The 21,347-nt window shown below is 39.2% G+C and overlaps 1 protein-coding gene across 3 annotated transcripts in view; it reads left to right on the top strand.

The window, feature by feature from the left end:
* Positions 1-21,347, top strand: part of LOC102176015 (solute carrier family 25 member 40) — an 81,433-nt gene that overhangs the window by 18,986 nt on the left and 41,100 nt on the right. The gene's annotated exons all lie outside the window — the stretch shown is intronic.

The following is a 21,347-nucleotide window of genomic DNA, read 5'->3' as shown; positions in this document are numbered from 1 at the left end:
GATCACAATAAACTGTGGAAAATTCTGAAAGAGGTGGGAATACCAGACCACCTGACCTGCCTTTTGAGAAACCTATATGCAGGTCAGGAAGCAACAGTTAGAACTAGACATGGAACAACAGACTGGTTCCAAATAGGAAAAGGAGTCTGTCAAGGCAACATCATGAGAAACGCTGGGCTGGAAGAAGCACAAGCTGGAATCAAGATTGCCAGGAGAAATATCAATAACCTCCGATACCAATAACCTCTCCACACCCTCTCCAGCATTTGTTGTGGATTTTTTGGTGATAGCCATTGTGGTTGGTATGATTTTGGAGACTAATACCTTGTTGGTCACATCATTTGCAAATATTTTCTCCCAGTCTGTGCTCTGTTCATTTTGTTTATTGTTTCCATTGCTGTGCAAAAGCTTTTTTTTTTTTGAAAATTAATTAATTTTAATTGGAGGATAATTGCTTTACAACATTGTGATGGTTTTTGCCATACATCAGCATGAATCGGCCACAGGTATACATGTGCCCCCCATCCTGAATCCCCCGCCCTGTCCCTCTGGGTTGTCCTAGAGCACTGGCTTTGGGTGCCCTTCTTCATGCATCGAACTTTCACTGGTCATCTGTTTTACACATGGTGATGTACATGTTTCATTTCTGTTCTCTCGAATCATCCCACCCTCGCCTTCTCCCACTGAGTCAAAGTCTGTTCTTTATGCCTGTGTCTCCTTTGCACTTAGGGTCTTCGATACCATCTTACTAAATTCCGTGTGTGTGTGTGTGTGTGTGTGTGTGTGTGTGTGTGTATAACTATACAGTATTTGTCTTTCACTTTATGAGTTAGTTCACTCTGCATAATAGGCTCCAGGTTCATGCACCTCATTAGAACTGACTCAAATGCGTTCCTTTTTATAGCTGAGTAATATTCTATTGAGTACATGTACCACTACTTTCTTATCCGTCCATCTGCCAGTGGACATCTAGGTTGCTTCTATGTCCTGGCTATTGTAAATAGTGCTGTACTGAACATTGGGGTATGTGTGTCTCTTTCATTTCTGGTTTTCTCGGTGTGTATGCCCAGCAGTGGGATTGCTGGGTCATAAGGCAGTTCTATTCCTAGTTTCTTAAGGAATCTGTACACTGTTTTCCATAGTGACTGTACCAGTTTGCATTCCCACCAACAGTGTAAGAGGGTTCCCTTTTCTCCACACCCTCTCCAGAATTTATTGTTTGTAGACTTTTTGATGGTGGCCATTCTGACAGGGTGTGAAATGATACTTTATTGAGGTTTTGATTTGCATTTCTCTAATAACAAGTGATGTTGAGTATCTTTTCATGTGTTTATTAGCTATCTCTATGTCTTTGGAGAGATGTCTGTTTAGATCTTTCCTCCACTTTTTGATTGGGTTATTTTTCTGGTATTGAGCTGCTTATATATTTTGGAAATTGTCAGTTGTTTCACTTGGTATTGTTTTGTCCCATTCTGAGGGTGGTCTTTTCACCTTGCTTATAGTTTCCTTCATTGTGTGAAAGCTTTTAAGTTTAATTAGGTCCCATTTGTTTAGTTTTGTTTTTATTTCCATTATTCTGGAAGATGGATCCACAAAGATACTGCTGCTGTTTATGTCATGGTGTTCTGCTTATGTTTTCCTCTAGGAGTTTAATAGTGTGCAGTCTCACATTTAGGTCTTTAATCCACTTTGAGCTTATTTTTGTGTATGGTGTCAAAGAATGATCTAATTCCGTGTTTTAACATGTAGCTGTCTAGTTTGCGCAGCATCATTTGTTGAAGAGACTGTCTTTGCAGCATTGTGTAGTCTTGTCTCCTTTGTTGTAGATTAATTGACCATAGGTGCATGGGTTTATTTCTAGGTTTTCTATCCTATTCCATTGATCTGTATTTCTATTTTTTTGCCAGTACTGTGCTGTTTTCATGACTGTAGCTTTGTAGTATAGTCTGAAGTTAATTTCTCAAGATTGCTTTAGCTTTTCAGGGACTTTTGTGTTCCTGTACAAATTTTGAGATTTTTTTTTTTGTTCTAGTTCTGTGAAAAATGCTATTGGTTGGTAATTTGATATGGGTTGTATTGACTCTTTAGATTGCTTTGGGTAATAGAGTCATTTTGACAATACTGATTTTTCCTATCTGTGAACACTACATGTCTTTCCATCTGTTTGTGAATATTTTTGATCAGCTTCTTAGAGTTTTTGGAATACAGGTCTTTTGTCTCCTTAGGTAGGTTTATTCCTAGATTTTTTTTTTTTTTTTTTTTTGATGCAGTGATTAATGGAATTGTTTTTTTGGCTTTCTCTTTCTGATCTTCTGTGGTCAGTGTATAGAAATGCAACAGATTTCTGTGTGTTAGTTTTGTAATCTGTAGTTTTGCCTAGTCCATCGATGAGTTCTAGTGGTTTTCTGGTAGCACTTTTACTGTCCTTTATGTATAGTATCATGTCACCTGCAAACAGTGACAGTTTAACTTCTTTTCCAACTGGATTCCCTTTACTTCTTTTTCTTCTCTGATTGCTGAAGGTAGGACTTCCAAACCTATGTTGAGTAAAAGTGGCAAGAGTAGACGTCCTAGTCTTGTTCCTATTTTAGAGAAAATGCTCATAGCATTTCACCATTGAGAATGATGTTAGCTGTCGGTTTGTCACATACTACCTTTATTATGGGAGAAGGCAATGGCACCCTACTCCAGTACTCTTGCCTGGAAAATCCCATGGACAGAGGAGCCTGGTAGGCTGCAGTCCATGGGGTCACTAAGAGTCTGGCACGACTGAGTGACTTCACTTTTGCTTTTCACTGTCATGCATTGGAGAAGGAAATGGCAACCCACTCCAGTGTTCTTGCCTGGAGAATCCCAGGGATTGGGGAGCCTGGTGGGCTGCTGTCTATGGGGTTGCACAGAGTCAGACACGACTGAAGCAACTTAGCAGCAGCAGCAGCCTTTATTATGTTGAGGTATGCCCACATTCTGGAGAGTTTTTTTAATCATAAATAGGTGCTGAATTTTGTCAAGAGCTTTTCTGCATCTGTTAAGATGATCATACAGTTTTTATTCTTCAGTTTGTTGATGTAGTGTATCACACTGATTGATTTGTGGATATTGAAAAATCTTTGTATCCCTGGGATGAATGCCACTCAATCATGGTGTATGATCTTTTTAATATATTGTAGGATAAGGCTCATAGTATTTTATTGAGGGTTTTTGCATCTATGTTCATCAGTGATATTGGCATGTAATTTTCTTTTTTTGTTGTATCTTTGTCTGGTTTTGGTATCAGGGTGATGGTGGCCTCACAGAGTGAGCTTGGAAGTTTTTCTTCCTCTGCAATTTTTGGGAATAGTTTCAGAAGGATATGTGTTAACTCTTCTCTAAATGTTTGATAGAATTTGCCTGTGAAACCATCAGGTTCTGGACTTTTGTTTGTTGGGAGGTTTTTAATCAGGATTTCAATTTCAGTGCTCGATTGGTCTGTTCATATTTTCTGTCTCTTTCTGGTTCAGTTTCGGGAAACTGTACCTTTGTAAGAATTTGTCCGTTTCTTCCAGGTTGTCCATTTGATTAGCACACAGTTAGTTGCTCCTAGTAGTCTCTTATGATCCTTTGTATTTCTGTGGAGTCAGTTGTAACTTCTCCTTTTACATATCTTTTTAAAAAAATTTATTTATTTTTGACTGGAGGATAATTGCTTTATAATATTGTGTTGGTTTCTGCCATATATCAACATGAACCAGCTATAATTTGTTTCTAATTTTATTGATTTGAATCCTCTCCCTTTTATTCTTGATGAGTCTGATACAAGGTTTATTAGTTTGATTTATCTTTTCAAAGAACCTGCTTTTAGTTTCTTTGATCTTTCCAGTTGTTTTCTTGTCTCTATTCCATTTATTTCTGCTCTGATATTTATGATTTCTTTCCTTATACTAACTTTAGGTTTTATTCTTCTTTCTCTAGTTGTTTTAGGTGTATTTGTTGTTATTATTAAGCCACTCAGTCATGTCCCACTCTTTGCAACCCCACGGACAGCACCATGCCAGGCTTCCCAGTCCTTCAGTATCTTCCAGAGTTTGCTCAAACTCATGTCCATTGAAATGGTAATGCTATCCAACCTTCTCATCCTCTGTCATAATCTCCTCCTGCCTTCAATCTTTCCCAGCATCAGGGTCTTTTTCCAGTAGGTCAACTCTTTGCATCAGATGGCCAAAATATTGGAACTTTACCATCAGTCCAATGAATGAATCAGGGCTGATTTCCTTTAGGATTGACTGGTTTGATTTCATTGCTGTCCAAGGGACTCTCAAGAGTCTTTCTCTAGCACTGCAGTTCAAAAGCATCAATTCTTCAGCACTCAGCTTTCTTTATGGTCCAACGCTCACATTCGTACATGACTACTGGAAAAACCATAGCCTTGACTATACAGACCTTTGTTGGCAAAATGATGTCTCTGCTTTTTAATAAATTGCCTAGGTTTGTCATAGCTTGTCTTCCAAGGAGCAACTGTCTTAATTTCATGGCTGAAGTCACTGTCTGCAATGATTTTGGAACCCAAGAAAATAGTCTGTTGCTGTTTCCATTTTTTCCCCTTCTATTTGCCAAGAAGTGATGGGACCAGATGCCATGATCTCAGTTTTGTGAATGTTGAGTTTTAAGCCAGCTTTTTCACTCTCCTTTTTCACCTTCATCAAGAGGCTTTTTAGTTCCTCTTCACTTTCTGCCATTAGGGTGGTGTCAACTGCATATCTGAGGTTATTGATATTTCTCCTTGCAATCTTGATTCCACCTTGACCTTCATCTAGCCTGGCATTTACCATGAGGTACTCTGCATATAAGTTAAATAAGCAGGATGACAATTTATAGCCTTGACATATTCCTTTCCCAATTTTGAACCAGTCGTATGTTCCATATCTGGTTCTAAATGTTGCTTCTTGACCTTCATACAGGTTTCTTAGGAGGCAGATAGGTGGTCTGGTATTCCCATCTCTTTCAGAATTTTCCAGAGTTTGTTGTGATCCACACAGTCAAAACTTTCGTGTAGTCAATGAAGTGGAAATAGTTGTTTTTCTGGAATTCCCTTGCTTTTTCTATGACCCAGTGAATGTTGGCAATTTGATCTCTGGTTCCTCTACCTTTTCTAAATCCAGCTTGTACATCTGGAAGTTCTCGGTTCACATACTGTTGAAGCCTAGCTTGAAGGATTTGAGCATTACCTTGCTAGCATGTGAAATGAGTACAGTTGTGCAGCAGTTTGAACATTCTTTGGCATTGACCTTCTTTGGGATTGGAAGGAAAACTGACCTTTTCCAGTCTTGTGACTACTGCTGAGTTTTTCACATTTGTTGGCATATAGCATGCAGCACTTTAACAGCATCATCCTTTAGGACGTGAAGTAGCTCAGCTGGAGTTCCATCACCTCCACTAGCTTTGTTCATAGTAATGCTTCTAAGGCCCATTTGACTTCATGTCTGGCTCTACGTGAGTGATCACACCATTGTGGTAGTACAGGTCATTAAGACCTTTTTTAGTTCTTCTGTGTATTCTTGCCACCTCTTCTTAATCTCTCTGCTTCTGTTAGGTCCATTCCGTTTCTGTCCTTTAGTGTGCCTATCTTTGCGTGAAATGTTCCCTTGGTATCTCTAAGTTTCCTGAAGAGATCTCTAGTCTTTCCCATTCTGTTATTTCCCTCTCTTTCTTTGCACTGTTCGCTTAAGACTTTCTCATCTCTTCTTGCTGTCCTTTGGAACTCTGCATTCAGATGGATTTATCTTTCCTTTTCTCCTTTTGTCTTCCGCTTCTCTTCTTTTCTCAGCTATTTGTAAGCTCTCCTCAGACAACCATTTTGCATTTTTGCATTTCTTTTTCTTGGGGATGGTTTTGTTCACCACCTCCTTTACAGTGTTACGAACCTCTGTCCATAGTTCTTCAGGCACTCTATCAAATCTAATTCCTTGAATCTATTTGTCACTTCCACTGTGTAATCATAAAGGATTTGATTTAGGTCACTCTTGAATGGCCTTGTGGTTTTCCCTAGTTTTCTCAATGTAAGTCTGAATTTGGCAATAAGGAGTTCATTATCTGAGCCACAGTCAGCTCCCATTGTTGTTTTTACTGGCTGTACAGAGCTTCTCCATCTTCAGCTGCAAAGGATATAATCAATCTAATTTCAGTATTGACCATCTGGTGATGTCAATGTGTAGAGTTGTCTCTTGGGTTGTTGGAAAAGGCTGTTTGCTATGACCAGTGTGTTCTCTTGGCAGAACTCTGTTAGCCTGTGCCCTGCTTTATTTTGTACGCCAAAGCCAAACTTGCCTGTTACTCCAGGGATCTCTTGACTTCCTCCTTTTGCATTCCAGTCCCCTATGATGAAAAGGACATCTTTTTTGGTGTTAGTTCTAGAAGGTCTTGTAGGTCTTCATAGAACCGTTCAGCTTCTTTAGCATTAGTGGTTGGAGTTGGATTACTGTGATACTGAATGGTTTGCCTTGGAAACTAACCGAGATCATTCTGTCATTTTTGAGATTGCACCCAAGTACTGCATTTTGGACTCTCTTGTTGACTGTGAGGGCTACTCCATTTCTTCTAAGGGATTCTTGCCCACAGTAGTAGATATAATGGTCCTCTGAGTTAAACTGGCCCTTTCCCCTCCATGTTAGTTCACTGATTCCTAAAATGTCAGTGTCCGCTCTTGCCGTGTCCTGTTTGGCTATATCCAGTTTACCTTGATTTAGAGACCTAGCCTTTCTGGTTCCTATGCAGTGTGGTTCTTGACAGCATCAGACTTGACTTTCACCAGCAGACACATCCACAGCTGGTGTTGTTTCCACTTTGGCTCAGCCTCTTCATTCCTTCTGGAACTATTTCTCTACTTCAGTAGCATATTGGACACCTACTGACCTGGGAGGGTGGGTTCATCTTTCAGTGTTCTATCTTTTTGCCTTTTCATACTGTTCATGGGGTTCTCAAGACAAGAATGCTAAAGTGGTTTGCCATTCCCTTCTCCCATGGACTATGTTTTGTCAGAATTCTCCACCATGACCTGTCCATCTTGGGTGGCCCTACACGGCATGTCTCGTAGCTTCATTAGGTTACACTAAGTTGTTATCTGTAGGTGTAAGGTGAGGTGGTTTATTTGAGATTTTTTCCTTGTTTCTTGAGGTAGAATTGTATCATTATAAACGTCCCGCTTAGAGCTTCTTGTGCTGCATCACACAGGTGTTTTATTGTGCTTTCATTTTCATTGATCTCTAGGTATTTTTTGATTTCCTTTTTTATTTTTTCAGTGATCCATTGGTTGTTTAGTAACATATTGTTTAGCCACCACGTGTTTGTGTTTTTATAGATATTTTCTTATAGTTTATTTCTAATTTCATAATGTTATGATCAGAAAAGATGCTTGATATGATTTCATTTTTCTTAAATTTACCAAGGCTCGCCTTGTGGCCCAGCATGTGGTCAGTCTTAGAGAATGCTCTGTGTACACTTGAGATGAATGTGTAGCCTGCTGTTTTTGGACGGAATGTCCTATAAATAACAATTAAGTCTGTCTGGTCTGTTACGTCATTTAAAGCTTGTGTTTCCTTATTTATTTTCTGTCTCCATTATCTGTCCATTGGTGTAAGTGTGGTGTTAAAGTCCCCCACTATTACCTTGTTACTGTCGATTTCTCCCTTTATGGTTTTTAGTTTTTGCTTTACATGTTGAGATGTTCCTGTGTTGGGTGTATATGTATATTTGTGATTGTTATATATTCTTGCCTCAAATACCTAATCATTATGTAGTGTCCTTAGTTTCTTATAATAGTCTTTGTTTTAAAGTCTGTTTTGTCTGATATGAGTATTGCTACCCCAGCTTTCTTTTGATTTCCATTTGCATAGTATACCTTTCTCCCATCCCCTTACTTTCAGTCTGTAAGTGTCCCTAGGTCTGAAGTGGGTCTCTTGTAGACAGCATATATTTGGGTCTTGTTTTTGTATCTACCCAGCCAGTCTGTGTCTTTTGATTGATTATTACTATGTATGATCCTAGATGTTGTTGTTTATGGGATCCCCTGAGTCAGGGATTGAACCCATATCCCCTCCATTGGTAGCAGGCAGTGGCGACCCATTCCAGTATCCTTAACTGGAGAATCCTGTGGATGGAGGATCCTGGAGGGCTGCTGTCCATAGGGTTGCACAGAGTCGGACACAACTGAAGCGACTTAGCATGCATGCGTGCATTGGAGAAGGAAATGGCAACCCACTCCAGCGTTCTTGCCTGGAGAATCCCAGGGACGGAGGAGCCTGGTGGGCTGCCATCTACAGGGTCTCACAGAGTCGGACACGACTGAAGCGACTTAGCAGCAGCAACAGCAGCCCCTGAATTGGTAGGTGGATTCTTCACTGCTGAACGCAAAGGAGGCCCCATAGGTGTTGTATTCTTTTTGTTGCAGTGATAATTGGGATTGTTTCCTTAATTTCTCTTTGTGATCTTTCATTATTAGTGTATCGGAATGCAAGAATTTCTGTGCATTAATTTTGTATCCTGCAACCAAACTCATTGATCGGCTCTAGTAGTTTTCCAATGGCATCTTTTTTTTTTTTTAAATAAGAAAATTCAAAAGAGATTTTTACTTTTTTAAAAGTAATATATGCACAAGTTAGAAGTTCAGTTGTATGAAGTTCCAAATTACTTCCTTCTATAGAGGAAACTATGGTTACAAGTTGTAATCTCTTCCAGATACATACCCTATGCATATATGAATAGGAATCCTAAAAATTTGGGGACAGAATTATTTTAGGTTCATTTGGGAAAAAAAATGAAAACCAGGAAACAAGAAAACTATGTAGAAGAATAGTGGAAGGGGAGGAAAAGGTTTTCCTCAACTCTCTTATGGTCCTTGTCTGGATCTGAACATTAAACTGACACTAGCAGATTAATAAGAGAAAGAGATGTAGGGAGGGCACCTCTGACATGAAGGTGCTATGGTTTTATTTCAGGAGAGAAGGACAGGGCAGGGAAGTTTAGAGGGACATTCTTGTTTCTGCTATGTTCTCAGACTTTTTCAGCTTGAAATTTTCAATAGGTATTGTTTTGGGGGGTAGGGTGTCCTGAATTCGATCAGTGACTGCTTTACCATACTTACTGACTGCTTCCCTGCTGGCTCAGACGGTAAAGAATCTGCCTGCAATGCAGGAGACCTGGGTTGGATCCCTGGGTTGGGAAGATCCCCTGGAGGAGGGCATGGCATCTTTAGAATTTTCTTTGTATAGTGTCATGTCATCTGCAAAAGGTGACAGTTTGAGTTCTTCTTTTCCAATTTGTATTCCTTTTATTTCTCTTTCTTCAATGATTGCCGTGGCTAGGATTTCCAAAACTATGTTGAATGAAAGTGGTGAGAGTGGATATCCTTGTCCTATTCCTAATTTTAGAGGAAATGCTTTTGATTTTTCACCACTGAGAATGATCTGTGCTGTGGGTTTGTCAGTATGGCCTTTATGGTATTGAGGTAGGTTCCCCTGTGCCCATTTCCTGGAGAGTTTTTATGATAAATGGGCACTGAATTTTGACAGATGCTTTCTGAATCTGTTGAGATGATCGTGTGGATTTTATTCTTCAGTTTGTTAGTCTGGTATATTACATGGATTTTGCGTATATTGAAGAATCTTTGCTTTGGGATAAATCCCACTTCATCATGGCATATAATCCGTTTAATGTGTTGTTGGATTCTGTTTGGTAGGATTTCGTGGAGGAGCTTTGTGTCTGTATTTGTCAGCAATACTGGTCTTTAGTTTTCTCTTTTTTTTGTGATATCTTTGTCAGGTTTTGGTATCAGGGTGATGGTGGCCTCTTAGAATCAGTTTGGGAGTGTTCTTCCCTCTGCAGTTTTTTTGGGAGGTGTTTGAGAAGTATAGGAAGGATAGGTATTTAGCTCTTTCCTAAATATTTAACAGAATTTGCTTGTGTAGCCATCTGTTCTGGACTTTTATTTGCTGGATGATTTTTAATTACAGCTTCAACTTCATTACTTATGGACTGATCTGTTTATGTTTTCTATTTCTTCCAGGTTCAGCCTTGGAAGATAGTACTTTACTAAAAATTTATTTCAGGTTGTCCATTTTATTGGCATATAGTTGCTTATAGTAGTCCCTTATGTATTTCATGGCATGAGTTGTAATTTCTGCTTTTTCATTTCTGAGTTTATTGATTTGAATCCTATCCTTTTTTTCTTGATGACCTTGGCTAAATGTTTATCAACTTTATCTTCCCAAAGAACCAACTTTTAGTTTTATTGATCTTTATTTCTATTTCATCTATTTCTGCTTTGGTCTTTATGACCTATTCCTCCTGCTAACTTTAGGGGTTTTTCCCTTTTTTGTCTAGTTGCTTTAGTTGTAAGGTTGAAAGTGAAAGTGTTAGTCGCTCAGTGGTGTCTCTTTGCGACCGCATGGACTGTAGCCTGCCAGGCTTCTCTGGGCAAGAACACTGGAGTGGGTTGCCATGCCCTTCACCAGGGGATCTTCCAACCCAGGAATCGAACCCAGGTCTCCTGCACTGTAGGCAGATTCTTTGCCAACAGGGCCACCAGGGAAGCACCCAATTGTTTGTTGGAGATTTTCCTTGTTTCTTGAAATGAGATTGAGTTGCTACAAATTTCCATTAGGACTGCTTTTCCTTTGTTCTGTAGATTTTAAGTTGTGTTTTTCACTGTCATTTGTTTCTATGTTTTTTTGATTTCCTCTTTGATATTTCTTTTAGTGATCTCTTGGTCATTTACTAGTGTAGATCTTAGCCTCCATGTGTTTGTGTTTTTTTTTTTTTTTTTTGGTAGGGTTTTTTTTTTTTCTTATAATTGATTTCTAATCTCAGCATTGTGGTTCAGAGATGCTTGATATGATTTCAGTCTTCTTAAATTTACCTAGACTTGATTTGTGGATGAAGATGTGATCTCTTCTGGAGAGTGTTCTGTATGCACTTGAGAAGAAAGTGTGTTTTGCCACGTTTGGGTAGAATGTCCTGTAAGTATCAGTTAAGCCTGACTGGTTTGTTGTGCCATTTAAAGCTTGTGCTTCCTTATTTATTTTCTGACTGCATGGTTTGTGCGTTGGTGTAAGTGGTGTGTTAAGATTCCCCACTGTTGTTGTGTTGTTGTATTTCCCCTTCTGTGACTGTTAGTATATGCCTTATGTATTGCGGTGCTCCTCTGTTGAGTGCATGTATATTTGTAATTGATTCCTTGATCATTATGTAATTGATTCCTTGTATTGATTCCTTGATCATTATGTAGTGACCCTCCTTATCTCTTGAAACAACGTGTATTTTAAGGTCTAGTTATCTGATACGAGTATTGCCACTCCAACTTTTGATTTCCATTTGCATGGAATATTTTTTTGTCTCCTCATTTTCAGTTTATGTGTGTCCCAAGGTCTAAAGTGGGTCTCTTATAGACAGAATATATATAGGTTTTGTTTTTATATCTCTTCAGCCAGTCTGCGTCTTTTGGTTGGAGCAATCATTCTATTTACATTCAAGGTACTTAGCAATATGTATGTTCCTATTATCATTTTCTTAACTGTTTTGGCTTTGTTTTTGTGGTTATTTTTCTTCTTCCTAGAGAAGTTTTCTTCTTCTTAGAGAAGGTCCTTTAGCATTTGTTATTAAACTGGTTTGCTGGTGCTGAATTCTGTTAAGTGTCGCTTGGCTGTAAAGGTTTTGATTTCTCTATTAAATGTGAATGAAACCCTTGCTGGATAGAGTAATCTTGGTTGTAGGCTTTCCTCTTTCCTCACTTTTAATATATTCCACCACTCCCTTCTGGCCTGCAAGTTTCTGTTGAAGAATCAATTGATAACCTTATGGGGATTCCCTTGTGTGCTGTTTGTTGCTTTTCCCTTGCTGCTTTTAATATTTTTTATCTTTGAATTTAATTTTTGTTAGTTTGATTAATATGTGTCTCAGCATGTTTCTCCTTGGGTTTAACCCTATATGAGACTCTGTGTTTCCTGGACGTAGTTGACTATTTCCTTTCCTGTGTTAGGGAAATTTTTGACTATAGTCTCTTCAAATGTTTTCTCAGACTCTTTATCTTTCTCTTCTTCTGGGATCCCTGTAATTTGAATATTGGTGCATTTAATGTTGTCCCAGAGGTCTCTGAGACTCCCCTCCTTTCTTTTCATTTTTTTTTTCTTTATTCTGCTCTTCAACAGTTATTTCCACCCTTCAGTCTTCGCACTCACTCATTCATTTTCTCTGCTTCAGTTGTGCTTCAGTTATTAATTCCTTCTAGCGTATTTTCTCTGTCGGTTGTTGTGTTGTTCACCACTGTTTGTTCGTTAGTTCTTCTAGGTCTTTGGTAAACATTTCTTCTGTTTTCTTGATCGGTGCCTCCCTTCTGCTTTTGAGGTTTAAGGTTGTCTTTATTATCAATACTCTGAATTCTTTTTTGGGTAGATTGCCTATTTACTCTTCATTTATTTGATCTTGTACGTTTTTACCTTGCTCCTTCATCTGTCCCATATTGTTTTGTCATCTCATTTTTTTTTTGGATGGATGGGGCTTTGTTTTTTCCTTGCTGGTTGTTTGACCTGCAGTGTCCAGCACTGGAGTTGGCATGCGGTTGGATGGAGCTGAGTCTTGGTGCCGAGATGAAGACCTCTGGGATAACTCACACCAATTAACGTTCCCTGGGATCCTAGATTCTCTGTTGGTCTAGTGGTTTGGGCTTGGTGCTCCCACCATGGGAGCTCAGGCCCAACCCCTGGCCAGGGAACGGAGACCCCTATATGCCATAAAGAAAAGGCAACAAAGAAAAAGGAGCAAAACAGTAAGAAAGAATAAAAAATTAAAAAAAAATTTGATATTTTAGGAGAAATGAAAATAAGACAACAACAAAGTGAAACAAAACTACAACAGCAGAAAAAGCCAGAAAAGGCCCTAGGGGAGGAGGAAGGCGCTTAGGCTGAAGACCCCAGCAGCTAGAAAAGGCTCTTGGTGGGGGTGGGGGCTCAGGACCCTCTAGGCTGGAGGGGACCCCAGAAGGTGGGTCCGAGACCCCAGCAGGCTTGCCAGTGGCTGAGGGGGTGGGTGAGATGCTGGGCACATTCCCCTCTGATCCACTATCTCCCAAACTCCCTTCGCATCCCTGCTAATCCTAGTTCCTTGGGCGGGCCCCTCTGAATGGTGACCCCTCTCATCCTCCTGCTGCCCCTCAGGGTTTCTTCTCCCATCCCACCTCTACTTTTCGTTTCCCCCTCTTTCTCCCCATCATCCTACCCAGTCGCTTGGGAATTCCTCCCGTCCCTTAGGTATCCAAGGCCTCTCAGCAGCCCTGGTAGGTGTCCGGGGTGTGAGAAGATGTGAATTCAGCATCCTCCTGCTCTGTCATCTGGACTCCACCCAGAAAGACCTTTCAGTTGGTGAAATTTTATGTTTTTTAAACAGATGTCTTGAGAATATTTTGTGAAACTTATCCCCAGAATACATGAAATTCTTCCATGCCCCTGTACATGCTGTTTATTTTAAATTTCATTTTCTGTGAATTACAGGTATATAGAAAGGTGTATGATATATGATATATGATATACAGGTATATGATTTTTGATAATTTTAAAAATAACATTTATTTATTTGGCCGTGCTGGGTCTTTGTTGCTGCACAGGCTTTTCTCTAGTTGTGATGAGCAGGGGCTACTCTCTAGTTGTGGGGTACATGGGCCTCTCATTGTGGTGGCTTCTCTCGTGGAGCACAGGCTCTGGAGTGTTTAGGCTTCAGGACTTGTGGCAGGTGGCCTCAGGAGTTGCAGCTCCCGGGCTCTAGAGCACAGGCTCAGTAGTTGTGGCACGCAGGCTTGCCTTGCAACATGTGGGATCTTCCTGGACCAGGGATTGAACCTGTCTCTCCTGCATTGGCAGGCAGATTCTCTACCACTGAGCCACCAGGGAAGCCTAGCATATTGATTTTTATAGCTAGCAACATTGCTAACTTATTAATATTAATAATTCTATGATGAGTTTACGTTTTCTGTGTTCACAATTATGTCATCTGGAAATACTGATTTTTTTTCTTTATAAAGTTTATATGTACTTTTTGCTTATCTGGATGGCTAAGAACTTTAATAAAACATTAAGTAGGGGTAGTGGTAATTACATTCTTATCATGTGCTTGATATCACTTCATCATTAAGTGTAAGAATGCTTTTTAATTTTTACTCTGATCCATGAGATGTTTAGAGGGGTGTTCTTCAGCTTCCCATTATTTAGGGACTTCCAGGTGGCTTTCTGTTATTCTTTTCTAGTTTGTCAGAGAACATATTTTATATTATTTAAATCCTGTTAAATTCATTGAGACCTGTCTCATGACGAGAATGAGGCTTATTGTGGTAAATTGTTTGGTAAATTGTGTGTCTGTTTTTCCCAGTAGCAGAAGAGTAGTTTAATGCTTGCGGACGATCTAAAGGATGAATGTTAGATAGCCTGTTTAAAACTCCCCGTGGAAGTAGCCACTACCAAATGGAGTATTTATGCATTTAAAATTTATAGTGATTTGTGGAATTGAATACTTGTGGCTACGAGAAACCCATGTATATAGTGAAGAGTATTGTATCTCTTATGTTACAAGTAGTGACTCAAGTGGCCAAAAATTATAAAACTCAGTAAGGATTTCTCTTCTTCTTTGGCTTGTGTGTGTTGGTCTCTCAGTTGTGTCCAACTGTTTGCAACCCCATGGACTGTAGCCCTCCAGTCTCCTCCGTCCATGGAATTCTCCAGACAAGAATATTGGAGTGGGTAGCCATTCCCTTCTGGGGATCTTCCCAACCCAGGGATCAAACCTGGGTCTCCTGCATTGCAGGCAGATTTTTTATTGTCTGAGCCATCAGGGAAGACTTTCTTTGGCTTAGTATATGCTATTACTTTTTTGTGATAAAGTTGGTGGTTGTTTATGTACGAAGTATTCATAGCCTTTTCATCACCAAAAAAATACGTGAAATTTTCCAACTATTCAACAAATAATAAAATTATGCATATTTTGAAAAGATGCACAACATCATTATTCCTTGGAAAAATGCAAAGTACTACTACATTGGGATATCACTACTCAGCTATTCAAATGATTACAGTTTTTAAAAATAACTGTACCAAGTGTTTTAAGGATATGGAGCAACCAGAACTTACATGTTGGTGGGAATATAAAATGATAAAACTGCTTTGGAAAATACGTTTGCAGTTTCTTAAGAATTTAAGCATGCATTCGCTGTTTGATTTAGCCATTTTATTTCTACTTATTTATTTAAGATTTATATGTGAATAATTCATAGCCCCTTTATTTGTACTAGTCCCCGACTTGAAGCAACCTGAATTTTTATCAGCCGGGGAATGAATAAAAAAATTGTAGTGTGTTTATACAGTGGGATACTACTTAGTAATAGAAAGGAAGTAAGTATCAATACATAAATGAGTGTCAGAACACTTATGGTAAATGAAAGATGCCAAAAGAAAATTAATACATATCGTGTGATTCCATTCGTGTGGAATTTTCAGAAATTCTAACTAAACTGTAGTGACAGCAGCTCACAGCTGCATCGGTGCAGGCATGGGAGCTGGGAAATAGCGCCGGCAAAGGAGCAGAAGGACACTAATGGGCCTGCCAGGTATGCTCATTTTGTTGATGAGTGATAGTTTCACAGGTGGTCAAAACTCATGTTGTAAGCTTTACTTATATGCAGTTCATTGTATGTCAATTAATCCTCAGTAAAATTGTGAAGAGAGAAGATAAGATGTGATACAGATAAATAGAATGTTACTCAGCCAGGAGAAGCAATACTGCCATTTGTGACATCACTGATGGACCTTGACATTATGCCCAGTGAAATAAGCCAGAAAGAAAAACCCAAATACTGCATAGTACCTCGTGTGTGGACTCTTAAAAAAATCAGAAACAGAGTAGAAAAGTGGTTGTCAGGGGCCGGGGTGTGGAGGAAATGGGGAGAGGTTAGTAAATGGCGAAATTTTCCAGCTATAAGAGAAATACAGATTGAAGATCTCATGTAAAATATGGTGACTATAATTGATAATACTGTGTTGTATAACTGACATGTGCTAAGAAAGTAGAACTTAAATGTTTTCACTAAAACAAGTACCGCTAAATATGTGAGGTGATGGATGTGCTGATTGATTAGACAGAAGGTACTTTTTCACAGCATATACATATATATCAAGTCACTATAATAATCTTACAAATTTTATATCAGTTTTACATTAGTAAAACTGGAATAGAAAAAAGAATGAAAGAAAAAGAAAGTCTTTATAGCAAATTAGGATTGGAAAGAAAATTCCTTAATGTGGTGAAGAATGTCCGTTTAAAAATAAATGGATAAAAAGTCTAGAGCAAACATCATTCTCATGGGTAACCTTAGAAGAATTCTTTTAAAATTCAGAAATGGAACAAATATACTCATTTTCTCTATTTATCTAATACTGTATTAGACATTTTAGCTATGCAAAAAGGAAATTAAGATGGTAGCATGATGATTAGGAATGATGGAAATCAGTCATTGTTTGCAGACAAATATGCACGTTGATGGACTTCCCACATGGCACACTGGTAAAGAACCTGCCTGCCGATGCAAGAGGTGCAGTTTCACCCCTTGGGGTTGGGAAGATTGCCTGGAGGAGGAAATGGCAACCCACTCCAGTATTCTTGCCTGGACAATTCCATTGACAGAGGAACCAGGGTATAGTCTATGGAGTTGCAAAGAGTCAGACATGATTGAGCCACTGAACACAGCATAGCATACATATTTACATAAAAAACTCATGAGAGTCTATAAGTCAGCAGTTAAAAATAATAAAGGATTTCTTTTTTAGCAAGATTGGCTGGGTACATGCTTAATAGACAAAAAAATAAGTTGCATGTTCTAATTGCACAGAGCAAGTGAAAGTCACTCAGTCATGTCCCACTCTTTACTACCCCATGGACTACAGTCCATGGAATTCTCCAGACCAGAATACTGGAGTGGGTAGCCTTTCCCTTCTCCAGGGGTTCTTTGCAACCCAGGGATTGAACCCAGGTCTCCTGCATTGCGGGCGGATCCTTTACCAGCTGAGCCACAAGGGAAGCCCAAGAATACTAGAGTGGGTAGCCTATCCCTTCTCCAGCAGATCTTCCTAACCCGGGAATCGAACCGGGGTCTCCTACATTGAAGGTGGGTCTTTACTAAATGAGCTATCAGGGAAGCCCAACTGCACAGAGAACATGTGATTAAAAGGAAGACACTGTTTTATGTTAGTAGTAGAGATTATCAGGTACCTAGAACTAGGTCTGCCACAAATATGCAGTGTCTCTATAGCACAAATTTTAAAACTTCTCAGAACAACATTAAGATCGGAATAAATGAAAGAAAGTTCTGTCTAGTCAAAGCTATGGTTTTTCCAGTAATTGTCTATGGATGTGAGAGTTGGACTATGAAGAAAGATGAGCACTGAAAAACTGATGCTTTTGATCTGTGGTGTTGGAGAAAACTCTTGAGAGTCCCTTGAACTGCAAGATCAAACCAGTTAATCCTGAAGGAAATCAGTCCTGAATATTCATTGGAAGAACTGATGCTGAAGATGAAGCTCCAATACTTTGGCCACCTGATGGGAAGAACTGACTCATTGGAAAAGACCCTGATGCTGGGAAAGATTGAAGGTGAGAAGAGAAGGGGACGACCGAGGATGAGATGGTTGGATGGCATCCAACTCAATGGACATGAGTTTGAGTAAACTCTGGGAGTTGGTGATGGACAGGGAAGCCTGGCGCACTGTAGTCCATGGGGTCGCAAAGAGTCGGACACGACTGAGCGACTGAACTGAACTGAAATGAAAGAATAGACTGTATTCATAGTTAAAATCCTCACCAGTTTTATCTGTAGATTCAATCCAATTTGAGTCAAAATCCCAAAGAGGTTTTTCAAGGAACGTGGTAAGATGGGTTTTAAACTCTGAAGGGACCATAGGGCCAAGAGAAGCATGACACTTGTGAAGAAGAGGAACAGGGAGGGTAGACTTACCCTACCAAACAGGAGGGCTTCTTAGGACGTAATAATAATAGAGTGTGCTACAGTTTAAGGATGCATAAGTTGGCAAATAGAATAGAGAGACCAGAAGCAATTCCATACCAAAATGAAACTTAGTTTTGACCAAGTAGTATGTCAGTTTAAAGGAGAAAGGAGGGATTTAATATTTTTTTTAATATATATATTTTTTGACATGGACTATTTTTAAAGTCTTTTTGGAGTCTGTTACGGTATTGCTTTTATCTTTCCATGTTTTGGCCCTGAGGCCTAGGGGATCCTTGCTTCCTGACCAGGGATTGAACTTGTACCCCCTGCATTGGCAGACAAAGTCTTAACCACTGGACCACTGGGGAAGTCCCAGAGGGATTTAATATTGGAGCTGGGTAAAGTGGTTTATCTGTTTTAACATGGAAAAAGGTGAAATTGGATCACTGCTTCACATGCTATTAAAATACTTCTGCATGGATTGAAGGTGAAAGTTTTGTCACTCAGTCATGGATTAAGGACTTAAAATTTGGTGATAGCAAAAGTTTAAAACTTTTAGGGAGAAATATAGATGAATATGTTTTGGACATTTGAGTAGGGAAAGATTGTTTAAAGAAAGCACAAAAAAGTGTTATCTGTAAAGGAAAAGATCAATAAATTTGGCTACATTAAGAACTTTGACCTTTTTCTTATACCATATACAAAATCAACTCAGAATGGATTAAGATTTAAGCGTGAGGCCCCAAATATAAAAACTCCTAGAAGAAAACAGAATAGCAGCTTCGTAGCATTTATCTTGGCAGTGATTTCTTGGATGTGACATGAGAAACAACAATAAAAATGAAAGTATATTAAACTGAAAAGTTTCTATACACCAAAGGCAGTAAACTATAGTAAAAGGACAGTCTATAGAATGGGAGAAAAATATTTACAAACAATATATCTATTAAGGGTCTAGTATCCAAAATATTTATGAAGCACCTACAGCTTAAAAACCAAATAATTTGATTTAAAAATGGATAGAAGACTTTAATAAACATTTTTCAAAGATGAGGTCCAAATGACCAACAGTGTGTGAAAAGACACTGAGCGAGACTAATCATCAGGCAGATGAAATCAAAATCCCAAGGTTATCACTTGATTCTCTTGTTCAGTCGCTCAGTCATGTCCAGCTTTGCAAGCCCATGGACTGCAGCATGCCAGGCTTCCCTGTCCTTCACTATCTCCAGGAGCGTACTTAAACTCATGTCCACTGGGTCCATCCACTGAGTCAGTCCATTGTCCATTCAACTATCTCATCCTCTGTCTCCCTCTTCTCCTGCCCTCAGTTCTTCCCAGCATCAGGGTCTTTTCCAATGAGTCAGCTCTTCGCATCAGATGGCCAAAGTATTGGAGCTTCAACATCATTCTTTCCAATGAATATTCAGGGTTGATTTCCTTTAGGATTGACTGATTTGACCTTGCTGTCCAAGGGACTCTCAAGAGTCTTCTCCAGCACCACAGTTCAAAAGCATCAATTCTTCAATGCTCTGCCTTCTTGATGGTCCAGTTTTCACAACCATATGTGACTGTTGGAAAGACCATAGCTTTGACTATACGGACCTTTGTCTGCAAAATGATGTCTTTGCTTTTTAACACAGGTTTGTGATAGCTTTTCTGCCAAGAAGCAGTTGTCTTCTAATTTCACAGCTGCAGGCACCATCTGCAGTGATTCTAGAGCCCAAGAAGAGGAAATCTGTCACTGCTTCCACCTTTTCCCCTTCTGTTTACCATGAAGTGATTGAACCAGATGCCATGATCTTAGTTTTTTTTTCAATATTTAGTTGTAAGCTGGCTTTTTCACTCTCCTCTTTCACCCTCATGATGAGGTTCTTAAGTTCTTCTTTGCTTTCTCTCATTAGAGTGGTATCATCCGCATATCTGAGGTTGTTGATATTTCTCCTGGTAATCTTGATTCCAGCTTGTAACTCACCCAGCCTGGCATTTCTCATGATGTGCTCTGCGTATAAATTAAATAAACAGGATGACAGTAAACAACAGCCTTGTTGTACTCCTTTCTCAATCCTGAACCAGTCAGTTGTTCCATACAGAGTTCTAACTGTTGCATCTTGACCCACACGCAGGTTTCTCAGGAGACAGATAAGATGGTCTTGTATTCCCTTCTCTTTAAGAGCTTTCCACAGTTTGTTACAATCCACACAGTCAAAGACTTTAGCATAGTCAATGAAACAGAGGTAGATGTTTTTCTGGAATTCCTTTGCTTTCTCTATGATCCAGAAAATGTTGGCAATTTGGTCTCTGGTTCCTCTGCCTTTTCTAAATCCAGCTTGTATGCCTGGAAGTTTTCAGTTCACGTGATGCTAGTCTAACTTTGAGGAGTTTGAGCGTAACCTTAGTAACATGGGAGATGAGTGTAATTGTCCAGTGGTTTGAACATTCTTTAGTACTCCCCTTCTTGGGAATTGGGATGCGGATCAACCTTTTCCAGTCCTATGGCCACTGCTGTGTTTTCCAAATTTGCTGACATATTGAGTGCAGCACTTTGATAGCATCATCTTTTAGGATTTTAAATGGCTTTGTTGGAATTCCATCACCTCCACTAGCCTTACTGATAGCATTACTTCCTGAGGCCCACTTGACTTAACACTCTACAGTGTCTAGCTCTGGGTGAATGATCACACCATCATGGTTATCTGGGTCATTGAGACCTTTTTTGTACAGTTCTTCTGTGCATCTCTTCTTGATCTCTTCTGCTTCTATTAGGTCTTTACCACTTCTTTCTTTTATTGTGCCCATCTTTGGATGAAATGTTCTTTTATAGTTCTGATTTTCTTGAAGAGATCTCTAATCTTTCCCTTTCTGTTGTTTTCCTCTATTTCTTTGCATTGTTTGTTGAAGAAGAGGAAATTTGACAAATAGATTCAAGAGATCAGATCTAATAAACAGAGTGCCTGAAGAACTATAGATAGAAGTCCGTAATATTGTACAGTAGGCAGCAAACAAAATCATTCCAAAAGACCTCTTGTGTATGCACAATAACATTATCCACCGAACAAAATCAAGAATACTTTAAAAATATCTGATATGCAACCCACATTCAGATTTCTTTAGTTACTTTCAAACTGGCTTTTTAAAATTCTCTTATTTAAACCAGGATGCATTTGAGTGGATTCCTTTATTCTAGAACAGTGTGCCTCCCTGCCACCTTTTTTCCCACCGTACTTTCACGTGAAGAAGCTAAGACCTTAGTCCTGTAGACCAGAGTGTTACCTTCTCCTGTATTGTGGCAATATACACATGTTTACCATGTTACTTTAGTCTGAATTTCCTCCAAGCGTCA

The sequence above is a fragment of the Capra hircus genome, chromosome 4 (genome assembly GCF_001704415.2).
Source record: "Capra hircus breed San Clemente chromosome 4, ASM170441v1, whole genome shotgun sequence".
Taxonomy (NCBI): Eukaryota; Metazoa; Chordata; class Mammalia; order Artiodactyla; family Bovidae; genus Capra; species Capra hircus.
The sequence above is the reverse complement of the archived record's forward strand: the minus strand, read 5'-3'. Positions and strand labels throughout refer to the sequence as shown.